We start from the raw sequence: 17,764 nt of genomic DNA, 5'->3' as shown, positions 1-17,764 counted from the left end.
AGCTTGGGGCAAGTTCCTTTTTCATTGTCAGAAAGAGCTCTTACCTTGAAAATCAGAAGAAATGAGTTTGAGTCTCCACTCTGCCACTAACTGGCTGTGATCTCGGACACAGCACTTAACTTCTATCGTCCTCAGCTTTCTTAGTGGCCATTTCCATGCAGTCATTCAGGGACCCAAGCTGATGGAAGCACTGTCGTCTTTTTTTTTTTTTTAAGATTTTATTTATTTGGGTTTTTTTGTCAGAGAAAGAGAGAAAGAGCACAAGCAGGGGGAGCAGCAGGCAGAGGGAGAGGGAGAAGCAGACTCCCCACTGAGCAGGGAGCCTGGTACGGGACTCAGTCCCAGGACCCTGGGATCATGACCTGAGCCAAAGGCAGACGCTTAACCAACTGAGCCACCCAGGCATCCTAACACTGTCGTCTTTTTTTTTTTTTAAAGATTTTATTTATTTATTTGACAGAGAGAGACACAGCGAGAGAGGGAACACAAGCATGGGGAGTGGGAGAGGGAGAAGCAGGCTTCCCGCCGAGCAAGGAGCCCGATGCGCGGCTCGATCCCAGGACCCTGGGATCATGACCTGAGCCGAAGGCAGCCGCTTAACCGACAGAGCCACCCAGGCGCCCCTAACACTGTCGTCTTAACAGTCCCAGCTTAGAAAGGACACACATCACTTCTGCTCACATCAATCACACCTTGATGCAAGGTGGCTGGCAAGTGCATCCCTTGGCTGCCTCCACTTTGGAGCAGGGGTACCTATTTTTGGTGGATGGCTAGCCCTCCCTACCTTATTATTCAATGTGCCTTATGGTTCCAGGACTCTGTGTGTCCACTCCTGCGTACCACACTTGAGCCTGTGCTCTCAGCTTTTTGTCTTCTTCCTGCCTCACCATTAGGTGTGTCTCATGGCATGACCCACAACTGACCGTTAATTACCATACAGCCCATCACTTCGCAGATTGTAAGACATATAGTTGAGAAAAGCATCCCTTTGCACCTATATGTGAATATATATCCAGCTACCAATCAGCAAAACATAGTTTGGGTAGAAGTTGCTATAACCCATTTGATTAGGAATACAGGACTTAGAGTTCACAGTATTTCTGCAGTTAGAGTAGCAGGTATGGTTTCCCTGAAATAGTTAGATGTTTGAAGGGAAGATGGACTTACTTTCTCTATTACCCAGATAACATATTTCCTTTATGAAATGGAGATAAGCCTCAATGCTCATGGAATTTGCAGAAAGGAATGTTCATCTATTACCCAGCTGCAATGGAGGAGGTGCTGATCCACCTGCAGGTGAGAGAGAGAGCCCATTAGCAGTTTAGAAAGGTCACACTCATGGACAAACCCACACTGTATGCTGTCTTCCCCTTCACTCACAGATGGGCGACGCAAACTCAAGCAGAAAGAAAATATGCCTCAATCTGGTACTAAATGCAGAGCTCATTTTTTTTTAGAATGAAAAGTGTCCATGAGCAGGAGAACTGACTCAAAACAGCTCACCTAGGACTGATTTGCAGGTGGCCGTCTCTCACCGCTATGATGACCACAAGTTCTCACCAAGGTGTCAAGCTCAAGTACAGAGTCTCTGTTTCCCACTACTGTGGAAGATGTCATTATGGAGGGAAGAACGAAACAGCCTTAGCTAATAGAAATGGAGTGTGGTTACTTCTTTGGACATTGTATGTCCTTAAGTCCTGCAAGCTATGTGGTAAGGCAGTTTTAGAATTTGTTTTTCTCGCAAGAAGACCAGTGAAAAGAATTTAATTACAGGTAATCACATTTCATATAAAGAAACACATATAAAAGGTTTAACATGGAAGTTTATTCCATAGTTTACATGATATTAGTTTTGCTAGAGACTACTGTAATTCAAGCACAAACGAAGCGATAATTCGGTTTCTTAAACATCCTCGGCCAAGTTTTTTGTTTTTATTAACTATCTTTCAAGTATTTTGGTGCCACTAACGCATTTGTACTGAGAGAATAGTTCCCCTTACCAGGCTCCTAAAAACAAACTGCCAATGCAAAATCAAAAGAGGGCAAAAGGAAAGGTGTGTTTGACCTAAATATCAGATTTAGAAGTATCTGCCTTCCCTCCTGTGTATCGCATTAATTTCCTGCCAGTTTTTCTATTGGAATGCCCCCCTAAGTTGCTTGAAATTGAAAATCAAGTCACGTTTCTTTAATCAGCTCTAGGAAACAGTGGAAGAAGGGGGTGGTGGAGAGGTGGGGTTTTTTTATGAAAATTTCTAAAATCAACAAAGCCTAGATAAAAGAGTATGCACAACTTTGGACCATGAGGCTGGGATTTTAATCTCAAAGAGCATTTGTCCCCACCATCTCCATGCCAGTTAAGTATCTTCCCCCCTGTATTAGTTACCTCTTGTTCCAAAATTTAGCAGCTTAAAATAGGACATTTATTATCTCACATTTTCTGTAGGTCAGGTACTTGGGCATAGCTTAGGCTGCGAGTTTCTTGGACAGGACAATGGTCATCTCAAGGTATGGCTGGAGGACGACTGGCTTCCAGGTTTACTGGCTTGCTTATTGGCAAGATTTGGGTTCTCACGGGCTGTCAGCAGAGGGTCCCCAAAGCTCCTTGCCGTGGGGGCCTCTCCATAGGGCAGCTCAAATATGGCAACTCACTTCATCAGAGCAAACAAATGAGTAAAGCCAGAAAGAGAGCATGAGCAAGACAAAACCCATGGTCTTTTGTAACCTAATCTCTGTGACATTCCATCACTTTTGTCATATCCTATTTGTTAGAAGTAGGTTACTTGCTCCATCCCACACTCAAAGAAAGGGGATTGCAGGAAAGTGTGAACTGCAGGAGATTCGACCACTGAGGACCCTTCCGAAGCTGCCTTCTGTACTGGGCTCCACATGTAAATGGGTCCCTGCCCATTCTGATTTGTCGCAGTGCACCATTCCCCTTCCCTGTCTGGTGTGGTGAACTGGGTCCTTACTTCCTAGATCTCCTTATTTTTAATTCTAGTTTCTCTTGTCTATTTAAAATAGAATACATTAAGTTCCTTAAAAATGATTGCCCTCTCTTGCTTAAGAACCTCCAGAAGCTCCTCCTATTGCTTGCCTCAGAACAGGTATAAAGGAACTGCATATCTGGAATTAATCAACTTTTCTCACCCTTTGCTTTATAGGCTGTATTTGCAACCAAATTGGACTCTTATTCCTCCTTGTGCTCTTTTGCCTCTCTGCTGAGACCATTCGCTTGGCTAATACTGCCTTGCTCCCTCTTTCCAGCTACGAAAATTCTGGACAAGTCGCAAAAGTTTTTTCTATGAACTGTCAAGGTGGAAACGGGCCATTTCTGAACCTTTATGGCATTGTGTGTCCACTAAGTGATGACTCCATCATTCTTCATATATAATTATCTGAGGATGTTAAACATCCCCACTCCCCCCTCTGCCTGCCAAAACAGAGTAAGGGTCTTGGGAGCAGAAATAGTAGCTGCTCCTCTTTTCTACCCCACAGCACATGGTGTAATCCCTGAATGTATACAGCGCATGTTCAGTAAAATGTGCTCTGTCAGTTAGTACTGTGCTTCCCACAATGCTTTCACTAGATTTGCGAAGACAGAGCAGACATTCTTAAATTCATTTTAGAGATGAGAAAACTGACATCCAGAAAATTGACCTCCTTGCTGACAGCTGACCGTGATTAGATTTTTGAGTTCCAACCCCTGACCTATAAGAAGGAAGTGACTAATTAGGGCTTCTCCATTCATATCTTACTTTTTCTTTTAAATGTAAAACTGCTTAACTTGACCTGATTTTTTAGTGGAATGATTCACAGTCATTCAACAACCCCCGCATTATAATAAATGTTCTACTCTTTTGATTTTTTTTTAACCGTCCCAGGGCAAAAGACGGAGTAGAACAGAGATTTTTTTTTAAGAAGTAAATAAATAAAAGACCATCAGGGGCAGGAGGGGGGCCCGAATCTGCAATTTTTGCTCCTCTGTGAATTAACCTTTTCAACTTACCAAAAAAAGCAGCATCAGGAAACATTGTGCTATTAAATGTCACCTTGTGTGTGTGTGTGTGTGTTGCTATCCCCTGATTCACTTCTGACCATGTGATGAAGTAAGTTATCATGTAGCTTGGAGCCTACACAGGTCAAGAGGTTTCTAGTGACCCAGGACACTTTCGCCAGATGCTGTGGTTGGAACCACAGGCATTTCTGTCGGGAAAGTGGTGTATGTGGTGTGTATGTGGTGTGTGTGGGTGTGGGTGCGTGCGCACATGCGCACACCTCAGAGGAGGAGGAGCAACTTAAAAGAGACTCAGGCATGAAGGGTAATTATTTCTCAAGCCCACTGTCCAGACCTCTGTAGACCATATTCTGAATTCAAAATGATTTTCAGCCAAGCCATGTTTGCACCTGGGAACTGTGAACAGTCTTGAAAGCTTCATAAAGGAGATGTAACTTGACCATGATGGAAGTGACTTACAGCCCCAGAGGCTCAGATGTATTGACAGAAGGTAGTGAAGTAGGAAAGAATTATGGTTTTCAAAAAGTCGGATCCTGGTTTCTCTTTTATCTCAGTAGGATGCATGTGTCCTCGAATAAAGCCCTCTAACCTCAGTGCAAACGTGATGTTCTTGCAACAGGCCTTGTCTGAATCCCTTACTTTAGTGAGTCTGATACTGAGGAAAGTCAGAATTTCCTGTATGGCTTGTCTATGCTGCATCAGTATTGTGGTTTCCAAATACTGTATGAACCTGATTTCCCAAGTGCCAGGTGGGCCATGCAGTTGATGGCGACAGCAAAAAGGGCTGAAGGAATTAGCTACTGGGTTACTGGAGGCTAAGGCTGTGGTGCCCCATTCATATTAGTAAGTTTCTTTGTACATGAATTTTCAGAAGACTTTATTCTCTAGCATTTAATCCCTTGATTCTCCTTCAAGAACATTGCTTGTTTCTCCACTTGAATTAGCAGCCTGATGTCCAGCAGCAGGTTATTATCCAAAAAGCTGACTGTGACCTACCCATAGTTGGTGGTGCGTGAACTGACTCAGAGAGGCCGTGATCAACTGGAAAATTTGATATAATTTTGACAAGCTGGTGGGCCATTCATCTTAGCAGTGAGGTGTCTACACTCCGTAGGAAGCTATTTTTTTTATGTAACATTTTGCCTGACATAGTGCTGCAGGGTCAATCTCAGAAGGGTCTTAGGTTTAGCCAAAGCATGCTTCATCATTTCCCAGCAGGTGACTTCATAATACGTGAGGCCATTGAACTTCACCACTTGAGCCAGGTCCCTTAACACAAATTTCTACAAGTGTTCCTCTCATGTTCCCTAGGATGAATTTTGCTTCTCCTTTCAGCCCATGTCTTTCCCCTTCCTGCACCCCGATCCCCATGTTAGAGTGACAACTTCAGAGATCCTGAAGGGATGTCGCATGATGGCTTTGATGCCATTCCTCTGATCCCACAAGATGTTTGGGAGTGGGGAAAAATGGAATAAATATATTTTTATCTACAAAGCATAGCACTGGCTTTGGATTTACCATGAAGATACAACTGGGAGACAGGGTGAAAGTATATGATGTAAGGAAGAGAGGTGATAAACACAAAACTGGTAGAAAGGGCTGTTATTTCTGAAGCTGCTTATATAGTAGAGAAAGCTGTTTGTATTTGGGTGAGATTGGCTACACACCATGGGCCAAATTCTGGCCCCAAGTACGTGTGGTCAGCACATGAGCCCTGGAAAGAATCTGACTTTGCCTTTATCCAAATATTAGTCATTGCTGGGTGGATTTTTGTAGGATGATTTTTTTGAAAAGATAAATAAAATGAGGACACAAAGACCTGGAAGAAAAGCCAAGTCTTGCAGGGAATAGGGCTCCTAATGATCTTCCACTTACATCAAGAGGTACAGAAACAGGCATGAGTGAGGGCCAGTGGTGAACCTGTCCATTTCACAGGTGGACCAGGACTTGGGAGCTGGCGCAGCCAGTCCAGGCCCCAGGGCCTCCTGCCTCCTCACCTCTGGTTCTGCTCTGCCTCCAGACGGGAAGCCAGAGCAGGTCAACTTGAACCTCTCCATGCCCTGAGTGGATGGATGGGGCAGGACCACACGGAGTCCATTCTTCTCCAGCAAAGCCATGATGCGTTCCAGGCAAAAACCCAATCTGGGATGTTTTGGCCCAAAGGAAACATTTACAACCAAATTATACACCTCGGAAAATAAATGAGCTTTCATTTTGGAAGGATACCCTGCCAGGCTCTTTATTATTTGCACCACAATCATAAAGTTGGTTTTAATCTCTACAGTGGAATGCCGCTGGGTTGGCCAACTGGCAGGCTCTGGCGGTTTGAGTAGGGACCACTTCAGCCTTAAGAACGCACAACGGGAAGCAGGGGAAGTCCTTCTTCTGCAACATTTTTCTCAGGATCCATCATTTGGGTTTTGGGTGTTTTTTTTTTTTTATTTTGTTTTGTTTCTTCTGGCACATTCATTGCAACTTCAAAACAGACTTCTTTTTTCTTTCTCTTTTCTTTTATTCTGATTTTTGAACATTCCTGGGGCCTTCCAGAAAAAGACTTAATGTAATGTTTCCTTTCTAAATTGATGAAAATCCAGGAGTAGGTCCAAGAAAGGCTATAATGGATTTCCATTGATTGCTTGAAGGGGAACTGGATATAAAAAACTCGGAGAGAACAGAGGGAAAGGGCTTATCGAGCAAGTTCTCCTTTTCTACCTTAACAAAGACATCGGGTGATTTAAACCTGCTGGGAATCTGCTCCCAGGATTTATGCCACGAAATGACCATGTAGATATGGCAGCCAGGAGGCTTCGAGTTTCTGGGATGGCCTGGGTCTCATATATTTTACACTGTTATCAGATTATGTGCTGGCTAATGTGTTCTGATTTAGGGTTTGGAATAGGAGGTGTTCCTACCAGTGTTTAAAAATGTGGCTAGTACTTGTAGTCAGGAAACTCCCCTAGGAGCTACACAGAATTTTGCACTTGTTTGGAAGACATTAGGATGAAGTTCTGTGGACACATGGAGCTTCAGAATGCAGAGTGGAAGCTGCTAGAACAAGCAACGAGCAACGTTTGGCACTCTTAGATTGGGCAAATCGTGGCAGCACAGCTTAGAATCCTAAGTGATTCCCAAATTTGGTGGCATCACAGAAACTCCGAGATCTTTGAAAAGTACTGGTGCCTGGGTCCTATTCCAGACACCCTGATTTAAATGGTTTGGGGTGTTACCTGGGTATCAGGAGGTACAGCAAAGTTTGGGAACCCCTGCTGGAAACTATAAACTCCATGAAAGCAAGAATGGTGTCTGTCTTCTCATCATTGTATTCCCAGTGCTTGGGGTAGAGTAATTGGCCCTCAATAATTACATGTTGAGTGAGCAAATAAATAAAGTCCTGAAGTTCATCTGCCCACATACCATTCGAAATGAATCCCAGCAGCTCTTAAATATTTGAGGTGGTTTAGGGTGGAATGCGGGTTAAGTCTGGGTCTTCCTTGACCCCATCTATTTTATCCTCTGTCTCTCTTCTTAAAACATCCTGAGAATGATTTTATAAGCTCTTCCTAGGTTACTTTTCATCTTCATGGTATGGCAGTGTCCCAGCTGAGGACCGTTGATTGCTTTGTATTTTCTATAAGTCAGGAATTTATACCTGGGGTACCCTGCACCTTGGCTTTCCCTGTCCCTCCCTGTGATACCTTAATTATCCAGAAATGGATCAATCCAGTTCTTGGCCAGCAAATTCACAGGGGCTTCTCTCACCCGCTTTTAATGCACAGTTCTTATTCTCTCGTTCTGACACTGAAGGCTTCTACTACGCACTGTGCCTTCGTCCCACCTCACCCCCTCCCACAGACACCGAATCCTGGCAGTGGATAAGTCAACTTCCATTGTAAAAATGTTTATGGAGACTGTCAGTTCTTAACCTTAAAACTGAACCATGCTGTTTGTATTTTTCCAAGTGATGGAGAGTGTGAAGGACTAATGAAAATGGAGCGTGAAGAGATCAAACATGCGTCGTGGAATCTTTGTTCAAAACCTAGGACGGGAGCAATTCCCTTGGGGAGGGGCAGGAATTCCAGGGAATGGGATCCTCTATTAGTTGGACTTGAGGCCTGAGATCCCGGTCAGGGAGTGAGGGAACCAGCAGTGGTGTGAGGGGGGAGGGGTCATAAGATGCTTTCTTTTTCTTCTGAAAAGCAAGAAACGGATTTCCTTTGGTCAGAGAATGAACAGACCCACTTGTAACAAACTCTATCTTCTGACCTTCTAGAGCCTGCTTTCAAAAGTCAGGATGTTGAAAGTCATTCGTAAGTTGATGGAACCTGGCATGTGGGAGAAGTTTCTGTGTACTGTGTGCCTTTCCTGTAGACCGCTGGGGAGGGCGAGCATTTGACTGACCACTCATGATTTGGTTAAAAATGGATTTTTCTCTACCTAAAAACCAGTCTTTCCATCTGCAGACTTGGGGAGTGAAGGGGAGAGTCCAAGCTGAAGCCAAGAAATGGCATTTTCACAGAATGAGGTATAAATTTGCTGGAGGAGAGGAAATCTCTGGCTGCTGCACGAGCCCTTTCCAGTCGGGGCCTGTGGGGGTTGTCTGAAGACAGCATTCTCTCGGGTTGGATTCATCCATCAGGCTTCTGTTTTCCAGAAGGTCTCCCTGGGAGAATAAGGAGCAAGTGTGCAGGTGAACTGGTGAAGGAATGCTCCTCGGGGGTGTTTCCCTTTAGAATGGGGCACATTTTTATGGTGACTGCTGCGGATAGGCTGGGAACAGATAGATTTGTTTCTTCAACTTCACACCTGAGTCATTCTTTAATTTCCTGAAAAATTGCGGGTTAGCTGTTGGACAGTTTGGGATTTAACCTTGATGATGGGTTTGCTGTGTGGCGCTTTTAGGGCAGTGGGGAGCTCTCAGGTTTGAAAAGGAGCCACCTCCAAACCACGGTAATAGGCACTTGGCATTTGGGGTGCCTGAAGGAAACTCTCAATCTAATTCTCTCCTCTGTCTTCTGCCTTCTTTCTTCCCTCTTTTCTTGTATACTGATTGATAATTTCTCTTTGGCCTTCCTGAGGGCCTTGTTGAATCTGCCAGCCCTCTGAGCTAGAAAAGTTTATCTAGTAGCCAATCAGGGCCCAAGCCTGTCCCTCCCCATGGACCCACGTAGCTTATTCAGAGATAGATACACGGTGAAGGGGATGTCAGTTAGAAACCCTTTGCTGCCCCATTCGGGACACTTGCTACCTAAGTGAGCAGGACAAGGCTAGAATATATTGATGCTGGGGATAAGTGGGAAGCAAGTCAAATCTTATAGTACACCCTCTACCTTCGAGGTTCTACCTTTTCACCCCGTGTATTGGTTTCTAATGTCACCTGACTCAGCAACAGCTTCCTTCACCCAGGGACTCAGGAGGGTAAGGAGGTCTGTCCTGGGTGTCCTCACTGGGGGGTTGGGGGGAAGTCCCTGAGGAGTGGGTGACAGCTCAGAGGGTCTCCCCAGGCTGGACTGGATGCCTTCGGGCTAATTTGCTATTCACCTGATTACATTTCCCCAGTAAAAATACACCAACCATTTGAGAGCCCTTCATTTCCTGAGTCTTTCCCTTTGCTAAAGTGACTATCAGAATAATAGCTCCGTAACTACTACTCAGCTACCTGTTCCTCATATTTTCCTGGTTAGAGCCAAGGATCTCAGATGTTAGCCTGCATCCGAATTACTGGAAGGGCTGGTTAAAACACGAGCTGCTGAGCCCCACCCCAGAGACTGATTCTGCAGGGTGGGGCCTGAGAATCAGCATTTTTCAAGTTAACACGGAATGCTGATGCTGGGGACCACACTTTGAGAACAAGTAGGTTAAAGTGATAATTCACCTTATTACCAGCTTTCTGTGAGCTTGGTGAACACGTGTATACACTTATGTATCCATACTTATAAATATGTGTATCTGCAAATCAGTATGTATCTAGACATACATATGTATCATCTTTGGATTCTTATTTGACATTGAAGAGAACAAGTAGATTCCGAAAATGTTCAGAATCAGAACTGAATGTACCTGGGCTCCTACCCCTCATCTCCTTCTGAGTCTTCTTTCTGTCCCTGCTTCCCAAGCCCCTCCTGCCCTATGTTGCTGGTACACTCCCTGGGTGTTGAATGGTGAATCGGTCATGCCCAGGTGGCTGTCCCCTTTGGTCCCTCCAGTGCAGTCTCTACATTCTCTGTCTGGGCAGAGAGTAAAGCCAGGCACTGCTCATGATGTCACTGGGAGGCAAGTGCCTCTGCCATGTCATGTTGGGCAGAACTTGGGGTCACCTCACAAGTGGAGACCAAGCCAGGAACTGAGGTAGGGAGAACTTTCCCCACCTTTGTCAGAGCCTCTGTTCATCCCCCCCACATCCCAGGACCCTAACATGTTTTCAGGGAGGTGGGGTGATTCAGCTGTGCCCACACCTATGGGGCTTTGAAATCCTGTTCATTCATCCATCCATCTATCCTTCCATCCACTTATTCAGAGGGTATTTAGCAGGTCCAGATTTTTTGATGAGACGGCTAAATTTTTGTGATTCCATCGTGGAAAACTGTGGTGGACAAGAGCAATACCACGGAAGCAGTCAATTCAATAGGAAGCCCCAGCTGGACCCTTTATGAGCTGAGCAACTTTGGTGACATTCTCCGTTCAGTTTTCTCATCTGTACAGTAGAGGTGGTGTGCTTGTACCCATCTGATGGGGAGCTTTGGGAGGCACTGAGTTGATGCATGATGAGTGTTTGGACAAGGCTAGCACAGAGAAGACATTTCTGAAAAGGTAGCAGAGGTGGAGGAGTGCTTACAACTAGGGAAGATAGGAGCTGAGTGGGGAAACATTCAAGAGGAAAGATAGATACCTCTGAGTACTAGAAAGGCTAATGAGAAAAAGGAATAATGAAGAGGAGAAGAAGAGACCTGTGTTTACTACAGAGATGCTCCCCATTTGACAGGTGAGAAAATTGAGCCACAGGGAAGTAATGTTGGCAAGGTGAAGCCCCTCTTTTTTCAAAAACTGCATTCCCTGTACCCTTTATTGTTCAGAAAATAGCAGTAATATGGAAGTGTGGCATCTTTAAGAAATATTCGTGATCTTGCCAATTGCCATTGCTCTATGATTCATTCTGTTTTCTTTTCTTTTGGTTTTTGGTAATTATATAAGCTCTGCATCTAAGTAACATACACACCAAAGGGAGCACAAATCACAGTGCACAGCTCAATCGATTTTCACAAAGTGAACATACTGCGTGACCAGCTCCCAGACCAAGAAATAGAGCATGGCTGGTGCCCCCGAAACCCAAGGGCTCCCTTCTTGTCACTAGCACCCCCGGGGTCACCGCTGTCCTAACTTGTAACAGCCCTGGTTCATTCTGCTTGCTTTTAAGCTTTGTATAAATAGAATCGTATGTTTTATGTTCTTTGGTATCTGACTTCCTTTGTTCACTATCATGCTTGTGAGATTCATCAATGTTTGTTCATTGATGAACTTTGTTCATTCTCCTTGCTCCATAGCATTTCATTCTGTAACTATTTTATGCCTGCATTTCACTTATACGTTCTCCTGTGGATGGCCAGCCATTGGGCCCCCAGTACTTTCAAAGGTCACCCCAGACTTTTAGCAGGCATGAGGAAGAATGTGATGGCACCAAATGCTAATCTCCGAAGCAACACATGTTTGAGGCCGGGCTCTTTGTGACCTATTTTGTCTGTTCTTTGCTTCATCTGGCCCTCTGAATAGCTGTCACAATGTTTGCATGAAGTACTATGCGCCATTCCATTCTTTTTTTTTTTAGAGAGAGAGAGGGGAGGGGGAGGGGCAGAGGGAAAGGGAGAGAATCTTAAGCAGACTCCCCACTGAGTGCAGAGCCTAATGTGGGGGGCCGATCCCAGGACCCTGAGATCGTGACCTGAGCCAAAACCAAGAGTCGGATGCTTTACCAACTGAGCCACCCAGGCACCCTCATGTGCCATTCCATTCTTACTTCATCTCTTCTCTCTCTATGTATATATACACATATATAGATAGATAGATTTTTTATTTATGAATATATATATATACATAAATTTAAATATATACTTTGTTTAGTAGGGGGAGTCCTGGACTCATTTTCCTAGGAAAACTCATTCATTCTCAACTTGTGCAGTGTGACTATATATATATTTATTTATAAATATAAATTATATATATAATATATACGTATATATTGCATGTGCTAATGTATAAAATCAGACTGCCCAAGTGAAGAGGCATTGGGCTAGTATAAGTTTTCCTAAGAAAAAGAGTCCAGGACTCCCCCACCAAACAAAGTAGGGGAGCAGAGTTGAGGATGAAATCAACAGTGTGCTGCAGGTCAGTATTCTTGAGCCATCCCCGTGGAACTGCTACCCCTCATTACCCCTGGACAGGAGCCGCAGTCAGGGGAGGATGGGGACTTCTAGGGGCTGCAGACCCTCTTAGCCTCAAGAGCACCTCCAGGGGAGGAATTAGGACAGCAGGGCACAGTGGGAGGAACAGGGCTGTGGAGCCTACTTACTAGCTAGGGACCTCTCTGACTCACCTTCCCCATCTCTGGAATAGGGGTACTCATGTCTACCTCAAATGGATGTTGTGAAGGTTCGATTTAACGTCCAGTGCCTGGCACGAGTGATCACGTGGTCTTCCCAGACATGTCCTATGTGCCCTATATCTTCTCTTTCTGTCTCTGGACCCAGCATTTGCCCTTCTCCATCCTAACTTAGGCCTCAGGTACTTGATCTGTATGTATTACATCAACAGGCTCCCTTGCTCTGGGGCAGCAGAAGAGGGGAAGAAGAGAGGGAGGGTGGCAGTATTTAGCAAGCCTCATCTGCCCCCACACACCCACACACCATGCTCCTCCTTCCACTTTGGATAATGGTAATGTCTCCCTTTCCTTGCCTCTTCAGGCCTGGGGCTGTAAGATCGCCCTGGCTTTACTGGGCATGGGTACTGCAGTATCATTGGCGGTTTCCAGCATCTTTGATCAGACATCTGTAAATCGTTCCTTTATTAAGCTCTCCCTGGCCGCCCAGTACCTCAGTGCCATCCATTTCCTGCCCAGATTCAGACTGATACATCCTAATACCATAGTGTTTATACTGGGGAGGGTAGTAAACCTGTAAGCATGTTCTCTGTTGCAAACCGCCCCTCTTCATGACCGCCCCGAGAAAGCAAGCTTCTGAGAACCTTGCTGTCCTCTTTTCTTGAACTTCTCCTCACTGAATGAATTCTACTGGGAGAATTATCTTTGTCAAGAACAACATTGGGGGTTGCCTTGTTTCCCTAGGGTCAGAGTAGGAAATTGTATGGGTGCATGGAGGTAATAAAATGGTTGAAAGTAGTGTGGGTGCCCACTGGCACATGGCCTTCCACCCTCCCTCCACGGCCCTTCGTCAGAGGAGAAATCCCAAGAGAAGTCCTGTTCACAAACCATGCTTCTCCACACTCATTTCAGCTTGCTGCTGCATGGGACCTGTATACAGATAGGGGTCTTTTAGAGAAAATAAAAGAACATAATACGGTGCTGTAAAAGATTCAGTACATGCTGACTTGAAGTCATTAGTAAGAGTCTGGATCATTTTACTTCCTTACATTGAAAGCTTCCACTCCTAAGGAATTTCCCACTTCTACCTTGCATCTTATATGTGTGTAAGCATTTTTTAACTTCCCCAGTGGAGTCTGAAGTCCTTGAAGAAAAAACACTGTCCAAATATGGTTTTCATAATGTTAAAAACATGAGTCTGATACAAATATGAAAGGAATACATATCAAAAATTAATTTAATTAATAAGGGAGCTAAGATGCTAACGCCAGGTCAGAGGACTTGAGGAACACATATTTAAAACATTACTTAACAAAATCATAAGGATGTAAATTTGTAAGCTAGAAATAAAACTGATTAATGTCCTATAGGGCAATAAGTAAGCTTTCAGTTATTGTTTCTTTTTTTTCCCTAATTTTATTGATACACAATTGCTATATAACGTTGCATAAGTTTAAAGTGCACAACATAATGATTTGATATATGTATATATTGTGAAATGATCACCACAATAAGCTTGGTTAATATCCATCACCTCATGGAGTTACATGTTCCTTATGATGAGAATTTTTAGGGAATTATTTCTACCAAGTCAAAAAAAAAATTGGGGCACCTGGGTGGTTCAGTTGTTAAGCGTCTGCCTTCGGCTCAGGTCATGATCCCGGGGTCCTGGGATCGAGCCCCACATCGGGCTCCCTGCTCAGTGGGAAGCCTGCTTCTCCCTCTCTCACTCCCCCTGCTTGTGTTCCCTCTCTCACTGTGGCTCTCTGTCAAATAAATAAATAAAATCTTTAAAAAACAAAAAACTACTTATATTTCTACAGGATGAAAATGTACAGGTTAGCATGTAACATTTAGTCTGGGGCCTAATCAGTAGTAAATAATAGGTGAAACAAAGCTACCTTCTCCCGGAGAATTAGATAATCTTGAAGAGGCCTGTTGTCCTTCAGCCTGGTATGAATTGAGAGACCTGCAGACATCCTCTTGCTTTATTTCCAAGCTTTGGATAATTTGTCCTTCACAAGTGATGTGCCATTGAACTATCTCACCCTCCGCAGAGCACCCGGCACAAAGTAGGTGCCCAGGAAGTGTTCGCTGAGCGAATCTAAGAAAGGAACAAACACCCCCGACCATTTATAAAGAAAGGTTAGCCAAGCTAAGCTGAGGGACCACAATCGCCTGGTCTACCAGCTATCCACGTAAGGATCAAACAGTTTCCCTGGGAGAACAGACCAGCAGTCCAAATAAGAACAATCTGTATGGGCAGGTGGGGAAGCGAGCTAGTCCTGGTCTCTGCACGTCGGGCTGTAGTTGGTCTATGATGGCTCTATAATTGTTTTATAGTGTCAGTAGGGGTTCCCTAATAAATGGGCATTTGCTAGTTTCTGGCAGCCCACAGAGCTGTACAGGTGCATCATGAAAGTGAGAGGGGAGAACTGTTAAATCTCAGGTCTGAATCTTTGAAAAACCCGCAATAGGGCTGTTAACAAAGCAGCACACGTGATTGACGGAAGCGGTAGGCAGGGGGTTGTTTTCCAACAGATTTCACCCAGCTTGGCAGTTAGCAGGTGGAGAAGGTAAATGTGTTCTAGCAATTGAAGATAGTAGTTACATTTTAGATATTTAGAACCATCAGTTTTTGTTTCATCTGCCCACCTTCAATTTGATGTTTTCAAGCATTTGACGTAACTTTTTTTTTTTTTTTTTGCATTGTTGGAAAATATTTTTCTCCAGGACTAGTGTCTCCTGAGGACTCTGTTCCTAGGATGTCAGAACTGGATAGATGGAGGGGTTTTTTTGCAGTTCCCACTCCACCTCACCATGCCCATTTTACAGAAGAAATAACTGAGCTCTGAATTATTTAGCTTTTGCTGTAACAAGCCACTCTGAATTCATTAGCTTAAAACAATGAACACTGATTCTTTTCCATGAGTCTGTGGGTCAGCTCAGTGGCTTTTCTAGTCTGGGTTGACTCAGCTAGGGCTGGGTGGTCTAGGATGATCTCCATTTGAGTGGCTGGTCATTGGCTGGCTGATTGGGGCGGATTGCTCCGTTCCACATGTGTCTCATCATCCAATAGATTAGCCCAGGCCTCTTCACACAGTGGTCTTGGGATTACAAAGAGCAGCAAAAATAGACAAGCCCCAGTACACAAGCTCATTTCATTGGCCAAGCACTATGACAATGTGGGAAGCAGCTACCCAAAGCATAGATATTAAGAGAGTATTTGTAGACATTTTTGCAAACCATAGGCACAAAGGTACAGTAACCTGCCTAAGCTTACAAAACTAGATAGGGGCAATGCTAGGACATAGAACCAGGCCTCATACCTCCTGGCCTAGGCCCCCTCCACAGTACCATGAACCCTTTTCCAGGATTTCAAGGTAAAGGTCCAATTCCCTTTAAAACTTATTTTGGAGGTACTTGGAACATAGATTCATGGTAGGGTTCAGTGAAGGGTCTTGACTTTGGGTGTTGAAAGAAATCCATCTTCTTGATTAAAATCATAATCTGGGCAAGTGTCCCCTGGGTTACCCGCACCCCAGGCCAGCCTCTGGGGGTCTGCCATCTAATGCTCTTTGGTTCTGCCTCTCAACAGCAGAACACCAGCCTTGACCTGGGCCTTGGAAGCCCCCCATTCCATGCGTCTCCTTGTCCTGTTTGACATCCTCCCACTCTGGCCAAGGGACGACTTAGATAGTTGGGCCACTTAGGCATGTTAATAATTTGGTGCCTCTTCAAATCAGGTCCTGGAAGATGGGTCCTGAACAGTTCCCCCTCTGTTTTCTTTGCTACAAATGGAGAAATCACGACTTGAAAAACCCTCAGTAATCCAGACTCATGAAATATTTGCTCAAAATTTGACATGGAGGGGAGGCTAAGCCCCACATGGCTAAAGGGCCCCCTGGTGGCCACCCTTGGCCTGTTCTCTACAGCCCTGAGAAGGTTAGCTCTGCCCTCAAACTCCGACAGCCCTCTCAGCAGATAAAACCTCCCTGTATCTTACTCTTGAAGAGTCTCACACCAAAAAGGACTCATCAAAGTGTGCCTTCTAGGCAGGTCCACCATTGCCTCTGAGAAAGGTTCTGGAAAATACAATTTCTCCATCCCCTTACATTTGCAGAGATGTTTTAGATGATGGGTGAAGGTTTCTTTTGGCCAAATTGGCTTCTGACCCTTAGGCTCTACTTCTTACATGTTTTCTTAGACTTGAAAGAATAATTTGTGTTTCACTTCTATTCATTCTTTAGCCTCACAGGACATAAAGGAAATGGGTCCTGGATAGTTCCCACTCTGTTTTCTTGGCCAGCAGTGGAGAGAGCACAACTTGAAAAATCACAAATAACACACACATTTCCAAGATCAAAGCTGTTTATAGCAGTATCAGAGACAAGCCAGTGGGGTATTGACTTCCATTTTGTCAGCCAGCCCCAAGAGCCTTCCATTAAGGAAGAAGCACAGGAGTGGGTGGCCTGCCATAGTGACCCCTTCCCCTGTGGAACCAGCTCCCTGCTCAAATGCAACTAGTTGACCATTCTTCATGTCTTCTAAAGCCTCGCCTGGGATCATCAGCAGGGTCATTCCCAAGCCCTAAAACAGACATTCTTGCGATACATTCTGCCACTGTAATGTAAGATTCCTCAGCCATTAGTCAGGCTTTCAATAGAAGGATCCATACCCAACTGAGATGCCACACTCCTGCATTCTTGAAACATGATGTGTTTGTGTCACTCGCTCCCAGGGTCGTCTTCAGGCTGCTACAACAAAGATTGAAGCATATTTCTGGCCATTTCCCCTCTGCCAGGAAGTTGCCGTTCCATGCTTGCTGTTAAATAAAGCCAATGATACTGTCTTTGCTCCTGCTGCCTGGAGGGGAGCAATTACCATCACACCCGAACAGAGAGAGCAGAAGGTGGCCAGCCTTGTCATCTGCGTCTTCACCTGTGGGTCCTGCTTACTTCTTTCCGACACTTTGCAGACCAAGCCTCCACCACCCCCTACTGCCGCTGCCATAATGGTCTCGATGCTGTCTGCCCAACCAGGCCCTAAGAGCAAGCGCAACCCCCTAAGAAAGCCGACTTCACTGCCTGAAACTCATTTGTTTATTCTGGTTTTCTCTTCCTAGAAGCGCTTGCTCCCCAATCATGTGTAAAGATAATCAG

The 17,764-nt window shown here is 44.7% G+C and overlaps 1 protein-coding gene across 1 annotated transcript in view; it reads left to right on the top strand.

Moving 5' to 3' along the window:
• The window catches only part of ISM1 (isthmin 1), a 71,906-nt gene that overhangs the window by 20,932 nt on the left and 33,210 nt on the right, over positions 1–17,764 (top strand). The gene's annotated exons all lie outside the window — the stretch shown is intronic.

This window comes from Mirounga leonina, unplaced genomic scaffold (assembly GCF_011800145.1).
Source record: "Mirounga leonina isolate KUSES-001 unplaced genomic scaffold, KU_Mleo_1.0 Mir_150, whole genome shotgun sequence".
Classification (NCBI taxonomy): Eukaryota; Metazoa; Chordata; class Mammalia; order Carnivora; family Phocidae; genus Mirounga; species Mirounga leonina.
The sequence above is the reverse complement of the archived record's forward strand: the minus strand, read 5'-3'. Positions and strand labels throughout refer to the sequence as shown.